This window comes from Tamandua tetradactyla, chromosome 25 (assembly GCF_023851605.1).
Source record: "Tamandua tetradactyla isolate mTamTet1 chromosome 25, mTamTet1.pri, whole genome shotgun sequence".
Taxonomy (NCBI): domain Eukaryota; kingdom Metazoa; phylum Chordata; class Mammalia; order Pilosa; family Myrmecophagidae; genus Tamandua; species Tamandua tetradactyla.
The window spans coordinates 31,008,343-31,029,400 of NC_135351.1; the positions used below are offsets into that span (position 1 = coordinate 31,008,343).

Below are 21,058 nucleotides of genomic sequence, written 5' to 3' on the forward strand. Positions count from 1 at the left end.
TAAGGCTATTTATATTTTAATAATGATCTGATTACTACTGTTACCATGTAATGGTATTATAGCAAAAATAATATTAACAAACATAATCTATTTTGTAACATATTTTTATGCTTACCATTTCTAATTTGAGGCCTAGTTAAAAAAACAGAATTCTAAACCACATCTCCCCTGTATTTCTGCACCTAGCCCTCCCCCCATAACTGCTTTAGGTCGGCATAGGCTGGACAGAAAAAAAAGTCTTTTTCAACTGGGATTTGAAGTTTTAGTTGAGGGCTTATGGAATTTTGAGAAGTTTCTATGCCATTTAACTATTTCCAATTATTAGATTTATTTTACTAAAACTGTGACCAAGACCATTGGAAAAGGTCTTTGCTTTCTCCAGAAGCAACCCTTTGGCAATTTTCTGTTGTCTTAGGGAAATTCTAGGGGGGTTTCTTTCTAATGTCCAGGTTTGTTTACAATAAAACTAAGGTTTTGAATCTTGCTGTTCAGGGAGTTTTTTTCTCTCTTTTTTACTCTTATTTCAGAAGTACCAATTTATGTAAAATTTATATAAAGCTACCTATTTCTTAAGCAATTCCAATAGAACTTTTTAAAAAGAATTTTTGTTACTTTGTTAATACCATCAAAGTAATAACTTTGTATAACGTATTCTCATAATAATATATGAGAATATATGTTGAACAGTTAGACAGACACAAATAGGAAGTTAGTTACACAAGAAACAAACACAGAAATGCTTCAGAGAGGGACAACTAAAGGATTGAATATATTATCTCTTCCCATTTCTACTTTTTTGAAGAACAATTTTAACTGTAATAACTTTAACTATAATGGTAGTATTTTCATTTTAAATCATTTGAGCTCAGATTATGTTCCAGAAATAAGCACTTTTTTTATAGACTCATAACTAACATCTTCACAATTTTCAATACAGCCCAAAAGTTCCCTTTTTGTAAAATAATTTTCATAATCAGTAACCAATTAGGAACATTTGATCAATACAAATGCAGGAACATACCAACAATAAATTTAAATAGACACTTAACATTTATTATATTTAAATAACACAGTAATTAATAACTAGATTGAACACACCAACTAAAAATTAAATAGACCTTTAATACTTAACACACTGATTAACCAATAAGCAATAAACTCTTGCTATACTTACGGAGTACACTGGCTAGTGCTTAAACAGACCTACTTAACTTCATTAAATACTAATTGTAGGATTATGCAATTTCTAGGAGTGCACTCAACTATTCAAACTAGTAATCACTTCCAAATCTGTAGTAATAAGTCTATATTGATAAAATCAGCCCATTGTGAAATATTTTTCTTTCTTTATGGTCTATCACCCTCAGAATCCATTTCTATACATATTCAATAAGTTTCTAATGACAAAAATTAGCAAGCTCCTACAGTTTTTTTCAAGTGTGAAATCCTTTTCCTCCAAAACTTGACACGTAGTTACTTCCCCAGGCACACAAGCAATCTGATCATTGATCTGAAGGCAATGAAAGGGCTTTAGGAGTAGAAAGTAAGAAAAATTGTCATGCCTTTGAGAAGTCACTGCTTCCATTGAGATCTGTTCAAATGATTGCTTCAATATACGGAGAGGGAAGAGCTGCTTCTGTCATGAAAGTCTGCATTGATTTTAAGGATCTAGATTCTGAGAGTCATATAAAACCACCTGTGCTGGTTTAAAGCTGTTATGTACCCCAGAAAAGCCTATTCTCTTAATCCATCCCTGTGAGTGCAGACCTATGGAGGGTAGGACCTTTTGCTTATGTTGTTTCCATGGAGATGTGACCAATTCAAGGTGGGTCTTAATCCCTTTATTGAAGTCCTCTATGAGTATATAAAAGGCAAAGACATTTTGAAGATAGATCAGAGACAGAAATGCCCCAGGAGAAACAAGCAATGACCCACAGAAGCCCAGAGACATTTTTGGAGAGAAAGACCAGCAGATGCCACCATGTACCTTGTCATGTGACAGAGGAACCCTGGATACCAGCAGTCTTTTCCCAGAGAAGCTACCTTCTTCTTGACACCTTAATCTGGACATTTTCATGGCCTAAGAACGGTAAATTTGTTGTCTAATAAAACCCTTTATAAAAGCCAATCCATTTCTGGTATATTGCATTCCGGCAGATTTAGCAAACTGGAACATCACCCAAACGCCCTCATTCTAATTCTTGGAGGTCTCATTCTCTCCCAATTAATATCCAAAGTTTTATAAAAAAATAAACTATTCAGAGCTTTAAATTTACTTTATATAGAATCCTGCTATGCAACTTATTTTTTTAATTTTTTAGCCTTAAAATTACAAGAAATAAATATTAGCTTAGGGTAGATATAAAAAATAGACTTATATTGGTCCTCTGACCATGACTTAAGCTGGTAACTTAAAACCTTGAACTACTGTGAAGAGGAGCGATCACTTCTTTATTTATCTAATCATTTATTTAAATCAATATGAACTCATGGATCTTTATTTTATTCTATTTGTTATAGTCCGACATTATCATTTGTTATTTTGCTGCAGGAATGGTCCTAGATTTAGCCTTTGGGAACCCCTTCATATTCACTCTTGTGTCCCTTAAATATGCCCTGGTCACTTTATGAGCACTTATTTGTGACCACAAGATATCTCAGGTTCATTTTCTGTTTAATTCTATAGTTGATCATTAATTAATATTATTATTTATTTTGCTGCTCAAATTGTCCCAAATTTGGTCTTTTGGAGTTTCTTCAAGTTGATTCCTGTGTCATTTTGACACATATTTTCTCTGCATTTCCTTACTGTATTTTAGGATAAACTTGTGCTTTTACTGCCCGGGCCTTGGAATCAATCATTTCTCCAGGTATCCTTTTATTCTCTTGATTGAAGAATGCATTTAGAAATCAAGATTTGGTCACTAGGTGTACCTACTGGGGTTGTTGCTAGATTGGTCTTCCAGGTCCTGCTGTAATGTGAGAAAGATTACAAGGGCACAGCACAGATAGAGAAAGTAGATAGAAAATGTACTGAGTACGTATGCAGAGAGGGAGCATGTAGACGCTCTGGCAAAATGATAGGGGCAGGAGGCTTGGGCAATGTGGGGCAATTTGCTTTCACAGGTTAGCTTTACTTACTCCAGCCTCCTTGTTTGGGGCTCTTTGTCCTACCCTCCCTTCTTCCAGGGTGGTGCCTGATGGTAGGTAGTACATTTAGGTCAGTGGTTTGGCTCCACCTTTCTTTGTAGATGACTCACTCAGGTGGGGGTCCTTTGGCCACAAGGTCCTGTTTATTGCTGTTCTCCTCAAACATATCTTTTTCCTTGAGGCCTGACTCCTTCTGGGAATTTGCCTTTTGCTCAGTTAGGTCACCGCCTTAATCCTAACCCTATCTCAGGGTGTTATTGCCTCTAGGCCCCCTCAGTGAACACAGTTTAGAAATATCATTATTTCTGTATCTATGTGTGTGTGTATTACCATGAGTTCATACTGTTACCTTCACTTCCAATAGAATACTACAGGGTTCATCCCATCACCAAAACATTCCTTGTGCCACCCATTTATAGGCATACTCTGCTCTTTCTTCAACTCCATCCCTAATCCCTGGCAACCATTAATCTACTCTCCATCTCTGTAATTTTGTTATTTCACGAATGTTACATAAATGGAATCATATCAAATGTAACTGATTGAGATTGGCACTTTTCACTCAGCATAATTCCCTTGAGATACATCCAAACTGTTGTGCATGTCAAGAATTTCCTTTTTTTTTTTAGTGCTGAGTGGTATTTCATAATTTCTACACGTACCATGATTTGTTTAACCATTTACCCATTTGAGAACATTTATGTTGTTTCACGTGTTGGCTATTACAAATAAAACTGCTAAGGACAATAACATCTACATTTTTTTATGGACGTAAGTTTTCATTTTTCTGAAATAAATACCCAAGGGCGTGATTGCTTGGCCAGATAGCAAATTATGCTTAGTTTTTAAAGATGCTATATCCTAGAGTAGTTGTACTATTTACACTCCTACCAGCAGTTTGTGAGAGATCCTGTTTGTCTGCATTCTTGTCAGCATTTGGGGTTATTGCTAATTTTTACACTTTAGCCATACTAATAGGTGAATAATGTTATCTCATTGTGGCTTTAAGTTGCATTTCCCTAGTGGTTAATGATGTTGAACATAGTTTCATATTCTTATCTGCTATAAGTTTATCCTCTTTAGTTAAATGTCAATTCATGTCATTATTTATATTGTTGTGCTATAAAAGTTCTTTATATATTCAAGTTATGAGTCTTCTGCCAGAAATATAGTTTGCAAATATTTCCTCTCATTCTGTAGCTGGTCTCTCATCCTCTTAATAGGGTCTTTCACAGAGAAAATATATTTAATTTTGATAACTTCAAATTTATTTCTTTTTTTTACTTTTATGGATCAGATTTTTGGCATCATGTCTAAGTACTCTCCACCTATCTTATGTCTTAAAGATTTTCTCCTGTGTTTTCTTCTAAAAGTTATATAGTTTAAATTTTGCTTTTAAATCTATGATGTGTTATTGGTTCATTTTTATTTAAGGTATCAGTTAAAGTTGAGGCTTTTTTTTTTTTGCTTCTGGTGTTTCCTTCAACACTATTTCTTGAAAAAATTGTTATTCTATTTTACAGCTACATATTACGGACACATTTGACAGCTACTTAGTACATTGACTGGGTGCACAATAGTTTCTTCAATCTCTTATATCTAGATATTTTGATTATTTCCAATATTTTTCAATTATAAACAACACTGCAATGAGTAACCTTGTACATATGTAATTTTGTATTTTCAGGGAAAATTCTTAGAAGTGGGATTTCTTGGTCAAAAAGTAACCCATGCAGAGTGGGCCACGGTGGCTTAGCAAGGCAAAATTCTCCCCTGCCATGCCGGAGACACACAATAGATTCTTGGTGCCTGTCCATACAAAAAAAAAAAAGTAACCCATATATACATTTTTATGTATATTAGATATATAGATAAATATATCTATTATATTTATAGATATATATAGATATTATCTATATAATAGATCTATATATCTATTATCTATAAATATATTATATCTAATATATTTATAGATAAATATATTAGATATATATGGATAAATAGATATTGCCAAAATTCTTTCCCAGAAGGTACTGTGTCCATTCTCACCTTGTCAAGCATCCTCAATTTTGTCAACATAAATAGGTCAGAAATAGAATGCCATTGTGGTTTTAATTTGTATTTCTCTATTATAAGTGATTTTAAACTTTTTTCCTTATATTTGAGGGACATTTATATCACTGTTTTTGATAAATTGCCTGCTCATGTATTTTTCTGTTAGGTTTTCCTCCTATGTTCCTCAATTTTTAAGAGCTTTCCACACATTAGTGATATTATTCCTTTGTGATCTATGTTGCAAATATTTTCTCCCAGTTTGCCAGTTAAATTTTTTTTTTTAATTTTGCTTCTGGTATATTATGACATGCAATTTTTAAAAACGTGGTCAAATTTATCATTCTTTTCTTATAGTTCCTCTGGATTTTGAGTCATAACTAGAAAACCAATTTAGGCATGTTTTCTTCTAGTACTTCTATGGTTTTCCTTTTTCAGGTTGGAATATATTCTCATATACAGTGCAAAGTGTGCATCTAGTTTCCAAATGAAATGAGCAAGCTAGTCTCATAATTATTTTAAATTTCCCTCTATCAATAGTTATTTTCTCATGTCATTTCTTAATTTGCATGTTTGAACTTTATCCCTATTTGTTCTAATTAAATTAGTGGTTGCCCATTTTGTTTATTCTTTCAGGGAGCCAGAATTTCTATATATTAATTTGTTCAACCTTTTTTTTTTTTTTTTTTACTCTTTACCTTATTAATGTCTACTTTTTAAATTTTTTTATTTTTTGCCTGGGCAGGCTCTGGGAGTTGAACCTGGGTCTCCAGCATGGCAGGCGAGAATTCTGCTAATGAGCCACTGTTGCACCACCTTTAATGTCTACTTTTATCTTTATTATTCTTCTTTGTGCTTTCTTTTTGGTTGATTTAATTATTCTTTTTCTAAGGTTTTTGGTTGGGAATTTAATTCATTTACTTTTTCCCCTTTTTGAAATATATAAACTTAAGGCTGTGAATTTTCCTCTGATCATTGTTTTAAATGTGTCCCATATATTCTGATATGCAGTATTTTCACTATCAGTACATTTTTGAAATTCTGTAATTTTTGTTCCGACTTCCCTTTTCATGCAAGAATTTTTCAGTAGAAGGTCTTTTAAATTTCCATGTGGATGGTCCTATTTGCTTTTAGACTTCATTTATAATACTTAGTTTTATTTCAGTGTTACCATGGATGTTGTTTGTAGTATTTCTACCTTATGGAGCTTAATATTCTCTTTGTGCCCTAGCATATGATCACTTTTTAATGTTCCATGTTCCCTTGAGAAGATGGTATAGTCTCTATTATCAGTGTGTACAAAACATATCCAAAAGTTTTGTCATTGATCATATTATTTCAACCTTTTTTTTACCCTTACTTATTTTTGTCTACTTGATATTTCTCATACTGAGAGTGGTGTGTCAACAACTTCCAATAATATGTAAACATAAATGCTAATTAGATTTTTGATCAAGCTGCATGAGTTGATCCTAAACTTTATATAGAAAAATAATCACACAAGAACAGCTAAGAAAAGAGTGACAAAGAAGAGTAGCCCCAGCCAGATATTAAAACATATTACAAAACTTTATAATTAAAACAGCATAGTATGGGGCTGGCCATGGTGGCTCAGCAGGCAGAGTTCTTGCCTGCCATGCCGGGGACCTGGGTTTTATTCCCAGTGGGCGCATGGAAAAACAGACATACAAATCAAATAGAAAATCCAAGATTAGACTCAAACTACACGTGAAAATTTATTACATGAAAAGATAATGTCTCAAAATACTAGGGTGAAAGTAGTCTTTTTAATACATGATGTTGAGACAATTAGTCATTTTGAAAAAGATAAAATTAAATTCATTCCTCACAAGTAAGAATAAATTCAAAATGGGTCAAAAATCATCACCATAAAACATAAAACTTTTAAAGGCCATATAGAGCATACAGGTAAATCCCACTATAATCTGGGTATAGGGAGATGCTTTATAAGTATAACTAAAAATCCAGAGGCAATAAATGAAAAGATAGGCAAATTTGACTGTATTAAAATAAAAAAAAATCACATGGCAAGAAACATGCTAAACAAAGTAAAAAGGCAAATAACAAACTGGAGAACTGATTTCTAAACATAAATCACACAGAATCAGCTAATATCTTCAATTTATAAAGAACTTTTAAAAATTGAGGGGAAAGAAAGCAGGCAATGGTGGCTCAGTGGTGAAGTTCTTACCTGCTGTGCCAGGAAACCTGGGTTCAATTCCTGGTGCCTGCTTATGCAAAATAAATAAATAATTAAATAATTGACGGAAAAGAAACTTAGAGTTTCTTTTTAGTTTTACTATAGATCAGTAGATCAAAGACATGAAGAAACAGTCCCCCAAAAGACATAGAAAAATGGCTCTCAAGCATATGAAAAGATCTTCACCTTCTTTTTGATCACACCCTCTACTGGTGAGGCTGTGGAGAAGCAGGCACTCATACATTTCTGGGAGAAAGGCAAATGGTACAACCTCCATGGAGGAGAATACGGCAATATGTAACAAAATGCATAGTCGTTTGTTTTGACCCTCTCATATAACCGGTAAGAATTCCAAAGATGCACCTCTAACAATATGAAAATATATATTGACAAAGTTATTCATTGTAGCATTATTTATAATTGCAAAATATTAGAAACTACCTAAACACCCAAGCACAAAAGATTGATTAAACAAGTGAATGTACGAGGAACACATAAAATTGTTATTAAAACAGATAGATAGCAGATGGGGTAAAATATTAACAACAGATGAATTCTGGTTAAGGGCAGATGGCTGGTCTCTGCACTATTTAAAACCTTTTTTTGCAACTTGTTGTACATTTGAAATTATTTCCAAATGAAATATTTTTTAATGAAGGTGAAATAAAGATTTTTCAGAAAAGAAAAAAATGAGACAATTAATTGCCCAAAAACCTGATGATAAGAGACATTAAAGGAAGTTCTTCAGGTAGAAGGAAAATTATAGAAGGTAGAATTTTAATCTATTCAATGGAATGAAGATCACTGAAAAGAGCAAATATGTGGATAAATATAATTTTTTTATCTCATAAAACTTTCAATATATAACTATTTAGCAATGATAATATGTTGTGGGGTTATAACATATATAACATTTTGATTTTGCTAAACTCTTCAAATTTTTCCCTTTCTTTCTCTATATTTAAAGTTACATTATTATAGAGTGAATTCTTAATTACAAAAGAGTGAATTCTTAATTACAAAAGATTTTCTTTTGTAATTAAGAATTCACTCTATAATAATATAAATTTAAATTTTCTTATGCATTTATAAAAATACATAATATAAAAGTAAACTATAGGGGGTGTGAGGGTAGTTCAGTGGTTGAATTCTTGCCTGCCATGTGGGAGACCTGGGTTCAATTCCAGGCCCATGTACTTCCCAAAAAACAAGCAATAAGCAAAAGAAACCGAATACAGAGCCCAAGAGCGGTGGAGGCGGATTTCCTGGCATGGCTCCCTGAGGCTACCAAGGTGTTTAGGAAGAGTCACTGGGATCCCTACATGATCTCTGCAGGCTACCTCATAGAAAAGGCTATATTTGCTGGAGTTCAGACTGAAATTAGGGCCACTTCATGCACATCTGTAACATAATTAACACTGCCTCCAATGGGCCAAAAGATGCAGTAAAAGCTTTGAAGAAAAGAATTTCCAAAAACTATAATCATAAACAAATCCAACTTACCTTGTTACTTATTGGCATGTACATGAAGAACTGTGGCCCAAGTTTCCAATCTCTAACTGTGAAGAAGGAATACATTAAATATAGTCTAGTTAAGCTGTTGAATCCCAGATATACTTTGCCATTAGACATTCAGAATAAAATCTTAAATTTTATTAAGAGCTGGTTACAGGGTTTCTCAGGAGGTGTGGATATAAGTGAAGTGAAAGAAGTCTACCTTGACTTCCCAAGAAAGGCATTCAGTTTCCTCCTTCAGATGTAGAGGCTGAGACAGCAAGAAAAGAGATATCTAATCCATCAATATCTGTTCCTACTGCACAAACTTTTCCTTCCATATTTGCTCTCAGGAACTCGACCATTACATTGGCCCTAGAATAGACTGGAAAATTGCATGGCGAATTGGATATGGTGTAAATGAATGTGAGAGTGAGGCCCACCATATTAATGGAGAATACTCCTGGTTCTCAAAACCATGAAGACATAGAACTTCTGCAGAAACTTTATAAGACACGTCGGGAGATGTAGGAGAGAATCATGGACCTCCCGGTGGTGGTAGAAAATGAAGACATGACTGTTGTGCTACTTCAAGTGAATGAGAATTTGAATAATGCCCTCCTTGGATATGAGAGGTTTACTAGAAACCAACAAGGGATTTTGGAGCAAATAAGAACTGGGAGGAAGCCACCAATACTGCCAGTGAGCCTTCTGCCCTATCCTGTGATCTCCTTGACTTAAGGCCCAGCCCCCCAACTCCTACAGTCACTCTGCAAGAAATTAGTGCCATGAATGCTCAGCTTTCAGACCTAAATTTCAGCTAAGTCCTGTTGTAACAAACAACTTGAAACCCAGTCTTCATCCACTGGAGGGTTTGCTAGCTTTAGAAAATACAGAAATATCCCTGTTTTCCCAAAGGACCAGCCAAAACTTTGCCTCAAGTTATACATATCACAATTTTCCAGAATAATCAAATTCAGTTGTACTGCAACTTGTTAGTCAAGGGACCATTCCAGCAATACCTTCAAATCGGAGTCTGCCATCCTTGCCCAGTAATCAACCAGGGGTGACAAAAAATGATCTTCAGCTGCCCAATTACTATGAAGTAAATGGAGTTTGATCCCTTAGCTCCCACTGTTACCACTGAAGCTATTTATGAAGAAATTGATGTTCATCACCACAGAGGAACTCAAAACCATACCGATTATTAAGGTGAAAGTGGATGACCAGCTCACTAGAAAGAGTGCCCACTCTCAAAATGCTAGACCCTGTCCAGCTTTGAGGCTTAGGAGACAAGAGCTACCAACACATCAAAGCCATTGTTCTAGTTTGCTAGCTGCCGGAATGCAACACACCAGAGACGAATTGGCTTTTAATAAAAGGGGATTTATTTTGTTAGTTCTTCAGAGGAAAGGCAGCTAGCTTTCCACTGAGGTTCTTTCTTATGCAGGAAGGCACAGGATGGTCTCTGCTGGCCTTCTCTCCAGGCCCCTGGGTTCCAACAACTATCCCCGGGGTGACTTCTTTCTGCATCTCCAAAGACCTGGGCTGAGCTGTGAATGCCGAGATGAGGAATGCCGAGCTGCTTAGGCTGTGCTATGTTGTGCTCTCTCATTTAAGCACCAGCCAATTAAGTCAAACGTCATTCATTGTAGCAGGCATGCCTCCTAGCTGACTACAGATGTAATCAGCAACAGATGAGGTTCACATACCATTGGCTCAAGTCCACAGCAACAGAACTAGGTGCCTTCATCTGACCAAGTTGACAACTGAATCTAACTACCACAGCCATGGTGAATCCTGGAACATTTCTCCTCTGCAATATTTTAAGAGTTAACAGTCTCAGGGTAGCATTTGTGGTTCCTGACAACAGCTCAGGATTTGCCTCAAAAGACCTGGTTTGTAACACATAGTTACTTAAAACTTCAGCAGAAGAAAAATCTGTTATTCTTAGGCCACCAGTTTAATTACAATGCTTGTGTTTCATGGCCTTCCTACATTTAGAAAAGAAAATCACATAGCTGTGATAAGAGTAGATGAAGATTATTTCATTACAAAAAAGTCTGAATAGATATAAGTATGAAATGTGAGGAATTAAAGGTATTATTCAGGAAGAATACTGAGTATGCTGGTCTGAATCTATGGCGAACCCCAGAAAAGCCATGTCCTTTGATCCTCATTCAATATTGCTGGTGGGAGCAAGATGTGACCCACCCAATTGTGGGTGGTAGCTTTTGATTAGATGATTTCCATGGATGTGTGTCTCCACCCACTGAAGGTGGAGTTGCTTGCGGGAATCTTTTAAAAGAGGAAATATTTTGGAGAGAGTCCCTTTTTGGTAGAGCCACGTGAAAGCCAGCAGGTGCCACCATGTTCACCATGTGCCCTTCCAGCTGAGAGAAATGTTGAACGTTGTCGGCCTTCTTGAACCAAGGTATCTTTCCCCAGATGCCTTTGATTGGACATTTCTATAGACTTGTTTTAACTGGACATTTTCTTGGCCTTAGAACTGCAAACTAGCAACTTATTAAATTCCCCTTTTAAAATCTGTTCTGTTTCTGGTATATTGCATTCCAGCAGCTAGCAAACCAGAACACTGAGTGCCTTCATTTAACTTCAGTGTAAAAGTCAATTTGCACGTCTTTAAAAATAATACTCCTGTTTAGAATATGAATTGTGAAAGTCCTGATGATTGTAGTTTAGTTATATTTTAAGTGTCTTGAACAGGTTACTGGGTTGTACATTGAGGTGCATTTTAAGTATGATTCTTTATAATATACTAAATGTTCTTTTTGTTTTTCTTTTTACCATAATTTTACTTTTTCATTTGGAACAAAGACTTTATAGGAGATTGTTCAGAATAAATTGTGGATTGATTTACATAAATTTCAATGACACAAATTACTATTAAACAATTTAATATATCTTTTTACAGAATTTGTTCACAGAAGAACTTCTGATGTCAGTAAATGTGCACAATCTCATCCTTACATTTTACCATTTAGAAATGGTCCCTTTCACTTCGAGTTTTTAAGGGAGTTGACTCTTCACACTGAAAGACCAACTATATTAGAGATAATAATAAAAATGGTCAGAAGTTCTGGACTGTAGCCTAAAAATAAGTAACCCTGGGCATAAATTTCTAAAAAATTCACAGATCCACTACTTCAAGCATGAGAGACCAATAATTTGTAAGGGAACTGCTGAAACAGTTGTACCATAAGACCCATATCTGCATATTTAAGAAACACCTTGTTTTAGTGCTACTATCAAACTCTTAAGTACATTACTGAACAGTCACACATTCTAAATAGGCACTGTGGATTCCTTATGTTAAAAATGGAACATTCTCTTAGTTTTATGTGGGATAAATTAATGGGGGGGGAAGAATTATCCCTACATAATATTTAAAATAGGTTTCATATTATAGTAGAATATTTCTCCTCTGAGAAGGCAAAAAACATGATATTTCAAAAATCACAAATTTGAAGCCAGACTTAGCTATTAACTTCAATTATAGCCTGGAACTGGCAAATTTTGCCCTTCTTTTGCTTCGAAAAAGTATAAGAAAGTGTGATGAGATCAACATTCGCCATTCTTGGCTCTTCAGGAAATTTAGGATCAATGTGGAAAAACAGCAGCATATCTACTTTCTCTTGTGGATTAAGCCGCTGTTCGTCAAAACAGAAGCACTAGAAATTAAAGAATGGTATTTTTTTAGTAAGATTTCTATTCCATTAGCTGTAACAGAAACCAAGAAGATAGCTCATTTCTTGGCTTTAATAAAAGTGTATTGTTAAAATATCTAAGTTCTGTGATGGACTAATGGCATTTTTTATCTCAGACTGAGCTTTGCTTTTAAGGATTGAGAATCAACAAATTAGTTCTAATCTTAAAAGCTGATATCCATTTGATTGCCTCTCTGCAGACCTGGTACGAACAAAGAAAATAAAAGCAGCTCAAAGTTTAGAAGAAATGGTTTGTCAGGAATTATGAATATCTGCTGAAATGCTGCAGTTGATTTGGTACTGTATTTTGTGGAAATATTGTCCACCCTCAAATGGCACAAGCCACATGTAGAAATTCTGATTACTGGTTTGTCAGTAGGATTTTTGGCTTTATAAAATGCCAATGCAGTCTTTCCTGGCACTACTTGTTTTAAATAAAATATACATTATCAGTAAACAAACAAAGAAACAAAAAAAACCAAAAGAAACCCACAAAAACAAATGAATAAAATTTAGCAAATGGTGCTGTAATAATGGGATATTCACATTGAAAAAGAATGAAATGTGACCCTGACATACAGCATACCTCCCCCAAAAGTAAACTATACTTTAATATGGAAGATAATATGTGCTGCTTCAGTTTGCTAAAGCTGCTGGGATGCAATATACCAGAAATGGATTGGCTTTTACAATGGGGATTTATTAGTTTACTTAAGCCTTCAAGGACATGCACATGTCCAAATTAAAGTATCAATAGGATATTTTCTCTAAAGAAAGGCTGCTGGCATCCAGGGTTCCTTTGTCAGATAGCAAGGCTGTTCTAGTTTGCTAGCTGCCAGAATGCAATATACCAGAAATGGAATGGCTTTTACTCAAGACCCACCCAAATGGGTGAAGACATGTCATCACCTAATCCAGTTTAACAACCACTCTTGACTAAATCACATCATCCAGGGAGATGATCTGATTAAAGTTTCAAACACACAGTATTGAATAGGGAGTATTCTACCATTATGAAATGAAATTTTGATTAAAACATGGCTTTTCTAGGGGGCATACATTCTTTCAAACCAGCACAGCACCCTAGAAAAGCCATGTTTTAATCCTGATCCATTTTGTGGAGGCAGCCATTCTTTTAATCCCTATTCAGTACTATAGGTTGGGAATTTGCTTAGATTATCTCCATGGAAATGTGACTCACCCAATTTTTGTTATTAACCTTTGATTAGAGGATGTGGCTCTACCCAGTCCAGGTAGGCTTTGATTAGTTTACTGAGATCTTGAGAAAGCTTGGGAATGATGGGAGAGGTATGAGAACCACAGAGTCTGAGGTTCTTTTAGTGAGAAAATGGCAGTATCAATTTTAAAAATGCAGGTGTCTGGGCATTTATCTTTTCCTAAATTACAAATTACTCTTAATACTATTAAGTATGTTAGAACTTTTTCCTCCTATAGAAATAAGATATGGTCTCTTAGAATGGCTACCTATTCTACTTTTCAGAAAAGAGTTTAGAGAATGATTGTCAGAGTCCCAGGTTTTAAATTAAATTTCTGTACAAAAATGAATTGGTAAATAATCACTTTCTGTGAGTCCTGGCTTTGTAACAAACAGAGATGAGGAGCTGACCTCACAGATGTGGAGGGCTGATTGTCTCAAAGTGATGGGGGTTCTTTGGTGCTGAGAGTTTGGGAATCTTTTCTTTGAGGGTGAGGCATGGAAGAGAAGCTATTGGGAAACAATTCATGTTTGGGACCTTTGAAAGAAATTTTAAGATTCCAGAAAATAGTTGCTTCCACACCATTTAAGCCATGACCGGTTTGAATGTCAAAAATGATGCTGCAAATTAATGTAAAGAACCAAACTGAGACTTCCGGAGAAGATGGCGGCTTAGTAAGACGCACGGGTCTTAGTTCCTCCTCCAGAAAAGCAACTAAAGAAACAGAAACAATACGAAACAGCTCCCGGAGTCACGACAGAGACCAAAAAGACAGCGTACCCCATTCTGGAAAAGCTGAACGGGCAGGGAGAATCTGCTGCGGTGAGATACCCGAGGGGCGCGTGTTTTCCCGGCCGGGGCGGCTGGCGACTGGGGTCCCCTCCACGCACGTGGCTCCCCGGTCTGACTGGGAACGTTGGATAGCGGGGCCCTCCCATCACGCTTGGCGTTTCGGGCCAGCTGGGCAATTAGGACCGGCACTCTCCCAAGCCACAGCGGCCAGCGACCCCCGCCTCCATGTGCGGTTTCCCGGGCCGACTGCCGTGCAGACAGACGAGCGCCACGAGCGCCACCTACTGGGCAGGAAAAGAAAAACAGAGCCCAGAGATTTCACAGAAAAAGCTTTCAACCAGCTGGGTCCCACACCCAGGGAAATCTGATCAAATGCCCAGACACCAGCAGAAAATAATGGATGACGCTCGGAAAATTGAAGATATGGCCCAGTCAAAGGAACAAACCAATAGTTCAAATGAGATACAGGAGCTGAGACAACTAATGCTGAATATACGAACAGAAATGGAAAAACTCTTCAAAAACCAAATCAATAAATTGAGGGAGGACATGAAGAAGACATGGGCTGAACAAAAAGAAGAAATAGAAAATCTGAAAAAACAAATCACAGAACTTATGGGAGTGAAGGACAAAGAAGAAAAAATGGAAAAAACAATGGATACCTACAATGGTAGATCTAAAGAGACAGAAGCTACAATTAGTGAACTGGAGGATGGAACATCTGAATCCCAAAAAGAAACAGAAACTATAGGGAAAAGAATGGAAAAACTTGAGCAGGGGATCAGGGAACTGAATGACAATATGAAGCGCACAAATATACGTGTTGTGGGTGTCCCAGAAGGAGAAGAGAAGGGAAAAGGAGGAGAAAAACTAATGGAAGAAATTATCACTGAAAATTTCCCAACTCTTATGAAAGACCTAAATTTGCAGATCCAAGAAGTGCAGCGCACCCCAAAGAGAATAGACCCAAATAGGCGTTCTCCAAGACACTTACTAGTTAGAATGTCAGAGGTCAAAGAGAAAGAGAAGATCTTGAAAGCAGCAAGAGAAAAACAATCTGTCACATACAAGGGAAACCCAATAAGACTATGTGTAGATTTCTCAGCAGAAACCATGGAAGCTAGAAGACAGTGGGATGATATATTTAAATTACTAAAAGAGAAAAACTGCCAACCAAGACTCCTATATCCAGCAAAATTGTCCTTCAAAAATGAAGGAGAAATTAAAACATTTATAGACAAAAAGTCACTGAGAGAATTTGTGACCAAGAGACCAGCTCTGCAAGAAATACTAAAGGGAGCACTAGAGTCAGATACGAAAAGACAGAAGAGAGAGGTATGGAGTAAAGTGTAGAAAGAAGGAAAATCAGATATGATATATATAATACAAAAGCCAAAATGGTAGAGGAAAATATTATCCAAACAGTAATAATACTAAAAGTTAATGGACTGAATTTCCCAATCAAAAGACATAGAATGGCAGAATGGATTACGACCCAGCAATACCACTGCTAGGTATCTACTCAAGGGACTTAAGGGCAAAGACACAGACGGACATTTGCACACCAGTGTTTATAGCAGCATTATCTACAATTGCAAAGAGATGGAAACAGCCAAAATGTCCATCGGCAGACGGGTGGCTAAACAAACTGTGGCGTATGCCTACGATGGAATATTATGCAGCTTTAAGACAGACTAAATTTATGAAGCATGTAATAACATGGATGGACCTAGAGAACATTATGCTGAGTGAGTCTAGCCCAAAACTAAAGGACAAATACTGTAAGGTCCCACTGATGTGAACCGACATTCGAGAATCAGCTTGGAATATATCATTGGTAACAGAGACCAGCAGGAGTTAGAAACAGGGTAAGATAATGGGTAATTGGAGCAGAAGGGATACAGACTGTGCAACAGGACTAGATACAAAAACTCAAAAATGGACAGCACAATAATACCTAAGTGTAATGTAACTAGGTTGGAACACTGAATGAAGCTGCACCTGAAATATGGTTTTTTGTTTGTTTGTTTGTGTGTTTGCATCTTTTGTTTTTGTTTTTTTTCTTTTTCCTTTTTATATATATATATATATTATTAGTATTATTATTTTAATTCTCTTCTCTATATTAACATTCTATATCTTTTTCTGCTGTTTTGCTAGTTCTTTTCCTAAATCGATGCAAATGTACTAAGAAATGATGATCATACATCTATGTGATGATACTAAGAATTACTGAGTGCATGTGTAGAATGGAATGATTTCTAAATGTTGTGTTAATTTCTTTTCTTTTTTTTGATTAATAAAAAAATTAAAAAAAAAAAAAAAGAACCAAACTGAAAGTGTTCTTGCAAGGCATTGGGGGGTAAAACTGTTTTATTTTCTGTTGATATTGTTGCCTCTGAATAGAAACTACAGATGTGAACGTTGTTAATGAGACTGTAAAGATATCATTGCCAGAAAAGAGTGCTTAAGAGTGGCCTTGAAAAGACACCCTGATTCCTTATATTGCCCATTTAAAAACTTATAAACAATTCTGCAGAAATGTCTTCATTGCTCTATAATCATGGTACATAATATTCATGTTTCTAGAGAGCTCACTACAGCTGAGCTTCTTGTGATCCGCTAGTTGCATAGCTGGTAATTAAATGTGCAAGTCCAATATTGGCTCCAATTTGACATTCGGTACTCCTTGGATTGAATCGAATATGTTGAAGCTTTGCAATTTCATTTGTGATAAAGGCTATAGCATTTTCTATTTCTATGGAAATTTCTTGAAGCAGAATTGTTTGCACATTTCTTCTCTGCCCTGACAGGAGGCAGGATTGTCTTTCAAACTTAACTGAGGCATCAATTATTCTAGAGGGTATGTGTGATTGGCCCTTGCCCTGACAATTAACTCTGAAGTTTGTGATTTGAGTTTGCAAATTTTGCTTGTTTGTTGTATTGCTGTTTCCATGTAGCAGGTCTTAGTTTGGTTGTAAAAAAATTAACCCTGGGCTGAAATTAGCATATTAGTTCTTTTTTCAAACTGAATTTTCCCAGATTAAAAACTTATAATAAAATTAAAGCACAATGGTTTTTCTATTCCTTTTTGAACTCTTGTAATCGAAGGTTTTAATTACATTTTATATTAAAGTGACTGACATGTGGGAAAAAAAAAGCCATTCTGGTTCTCATTTATTGCATCCTGGCAGCTAGCAAACTGGGACAGCAATTTTTCACCCCACACAATAAGAATTAAAATTTTTTTTGTTTTTTTTTTAAGACTGAACGAATTGTTTCTGGACTGGAGTTTGAGACATTCTAACTTTAAAGGCTATTCCTCTTTTCTCTTTATTCCAAATTATTTTCCAGAGATATTTTAGTTTCCTCAGCTGCTGAAAGTAGATACCATGAAATGTGAAGACTTAAACAATAGGAATTTATTAGCTTGCAGTTTGAGGTCAGAAAAAATGTCCAAATCAAGGCATCACCAGGGTGATACTTTCCTCCTGAGGACCAGCTGCCAGGGATCCTTGGCTCCTCTGTCTGATGGCAAGGAACGTGGTGGCATCTGATGGCCTCTCCCCTCTCTTCTGATTTTGTTGATTTCAGCTACTCGTTTCCTTGGCTATTTTCCCTCTCTCTTTGAATTTATTCCATTGATAAAGGACTCTAGTAATAGGATTGAGACCCATCCTGAATTAGTCTCATCAAAAAGTCCTCCTTACAAAGGATCCACACCCAAAGGCCTGAATTAACTTTAAGATCATGTTCTTCTGGGTACGCACAGCTTCAGACCACCACAGTAAATGATTCAATGTTTTGATTTGTATGGAAAATGGTGAGTCTTTCAATGCACTTGGAGCATAAAATAAATAGGAGCACTTTAGATAGAGCAGGAAAAGTAAGTTGTTGCAGAACCAACAGCAATATTAAAGAACACGTGTATATTTCTCTAGGTAATAAGGTTACTTCAGGATTTGAAGTACAGATATACTATGACATATATGTTCAAAAAGCTCCTTTTGTAGCAAAGTGAGAGATAATTTGGAGTAGAAAGATGCTAGAGATTAATAAATAAGCAGCCTTTTGCAACAAACCAGGCAAGAGTTAAGAAGGTACTGGACTAGGGTAAGAAAACTAGAAATTGGGAAGAAGGGGCAGATGTGAAAGACTGAATATAAGTATTCAAGAAAGGGACAGACCAAGAAAACTGATGTTATAGGACCTGGTGACTGGACAGATTATAAAGAAGTAAAAATCAAGAAAAGCAAATTTGGAAAATAAATTTCAAAGGAGTGATGGACATTTGACATAGAATTTTATGAATACGTGTGATGAAAGTATTGTCAATAATATACTCTTCACTTCCCCAAAAGCTATAGTGATAATAAATTAGATTAAATTGCAGTAAAATATAATTTACTTAAATGAAATTCCATTTTTTTTGGAAAGATGGCTGACAGAGTTCATTTCTTTTTCTTAACACAGTCTATGATGTCATGTTACTGATACAGATACAGATGTCATATGGTAATATGCTGGGAAGAAGTTCTCGTAATCATTTATAACCTTTGGATCATATTTTTCTCTATTTAAAAATTTTTTTTGGCATGAACAGGCTCCTGGATCATATTTTTATTTCACAGAAAATAGCTCTTTTACAATTATATGCATTTCAAGTTTTAGATTTAAGGCTTTGAATGAATTTGTAATGTTAGGTATATTAATGGGTCAAGTGTGAGTAAGAAGGACAGATGTGACATGGCAAAAAAGTTTTTTTTGAAGATTTCTTTTAAATTTTCTTCTTTGGCTAAGAACCCCTCAACTTTAATCGAATTCAGTACCCATGAAGACCTCATCTCTTTGATTTCTCAGGAGGACTCATTAGCTCAGATAGGAAATTCTTGAGTGTATCAAAGTCTCTAGGCATTTCTCCTTAGTTTCCATGAGAAAAATATTAGGTTCAGAGATAGTAATACAAGCTAATAATTAAATCTCACATAGTACAAGAAGCAACTCTCAGGGGAATGGCTCATCTGACAATGCCAAAAAGTTTGTTGGAATGAAATATGAACATTGATATAGTTTTGACTATTTCAATATCTGTTGACAGAAAAAAATCATTGTATGTCATTTGTTTATGAATTAAAGATGATAATATTATTGACACTAGCTTATGTATGGCATATACACCAGTGCATTTAGTGGTATTGAGAATACACTTCATGACTTTAATAGCATTTATATTTAAAACTTAGCATTTGACAAAGGAATATCTAAATTTTTTCTGCTTTAAATTGACAAAATGCCTTGAAATGGTCATTGAAGTTAATAGACTATAGAATATAAAAATTATTATCATTAAAATTTGGATAATATTTTAAGTATAAAAAGCACCTTCATAATATATGTATCAAAATATTTGACTGTAGAGGTGAAATGTGAGATTCATCTCCCTTAAAAGTCTTTGATAGCTAAATATAGAAAATATGCTCTTGGGATGAAGACACTTCTATTGTGTTCATTATAAAGTGATCTGAGACAGAACATGCATACTGTTGTTTGTCTTTTTTAAAACCCAAACCTATTAATTTATACTAATGACTTAGTTTAAATCATTTGTCAGTCAGATGGATAGTAACATTTTTTTTTTTAGATAATTTAAATGATTTTACACCAAACTGGGCAAATGGAAATTAAGTTATCTTAATATTTTGGAACTAATTTTGGTTTTGAATTAACCTTAAAAGTTAAAACCAATTTTTTCCTTCCCTTCATTTGTTTTCCTTCTCTTGATATATACCTCTCATAAGTAGAAAATTTCAAGTTAAGTTTTATTGTTGTGGACCCTACAATTGCTTAGAAAATTAATCCAATGTAAAAAAAAAATATGATAAAGAAGGGCTACTCGTAGGTCACTCTTATGCAAGCTTCAGTTAGACATTTCTACCTACCATAACTTGCCAAACCCCAACCCAAACCATTCCTACCAAGCCTAAAGAACACTAGGGAATTATATAAGAGTCTACAAAGGCTAAAATAATTTCCCAGAAACCTACGCCCTCCATATGGGTCCCTGGACCATTTAAGTCCTGACACCTAGAGGGTCCAGCCTCTCTAGAATATCGCCTAGTTCCACACTCCTGTCCCATATTTTTGACAGCCCCTTCCAACATGAAAAAGTTAGAATGGCCATAGCCCAAATACCCCTAAAGAGTTGGAGAAAGATCAAAGGTGATGATGGAATTATACAGAAAATGTAGGGTTTAACAAATGAGTATGATTGCTGAATCATTATATTGATATCTCTTTTAGTCTCCAGTATTTTAGAGCAGCTAGAAGTAAAAACCTAAAGTTGTGGAATTGTAACCCATACCAAACTCTGAAATCTGTTCTACAATTAATTGTTGTGTTGTGCT

General features: G+C 35.3%; 1 protein-coding gene and 1 pseudogene across 2 annotated transcripts in view; both read left to right on the top strand.

Annotated features, from left to right (window-relative positions):
• LOC143669278 (putative olfactory receptor 2W6) overlaps nucleotides 1-21,058 on the top strand; it is a 41,475-nt gene that overhangs the window by 13,276 nt on the left and 7,141 nt on the right. The gene's annotated exons all lie outside the window — the stretch shown is intronic.
• LOC143669029 (TOM1-like protein 1 pseudogene) lies at nucleotides 8,641-10,295 on the top strand (annotated as a pseudogene).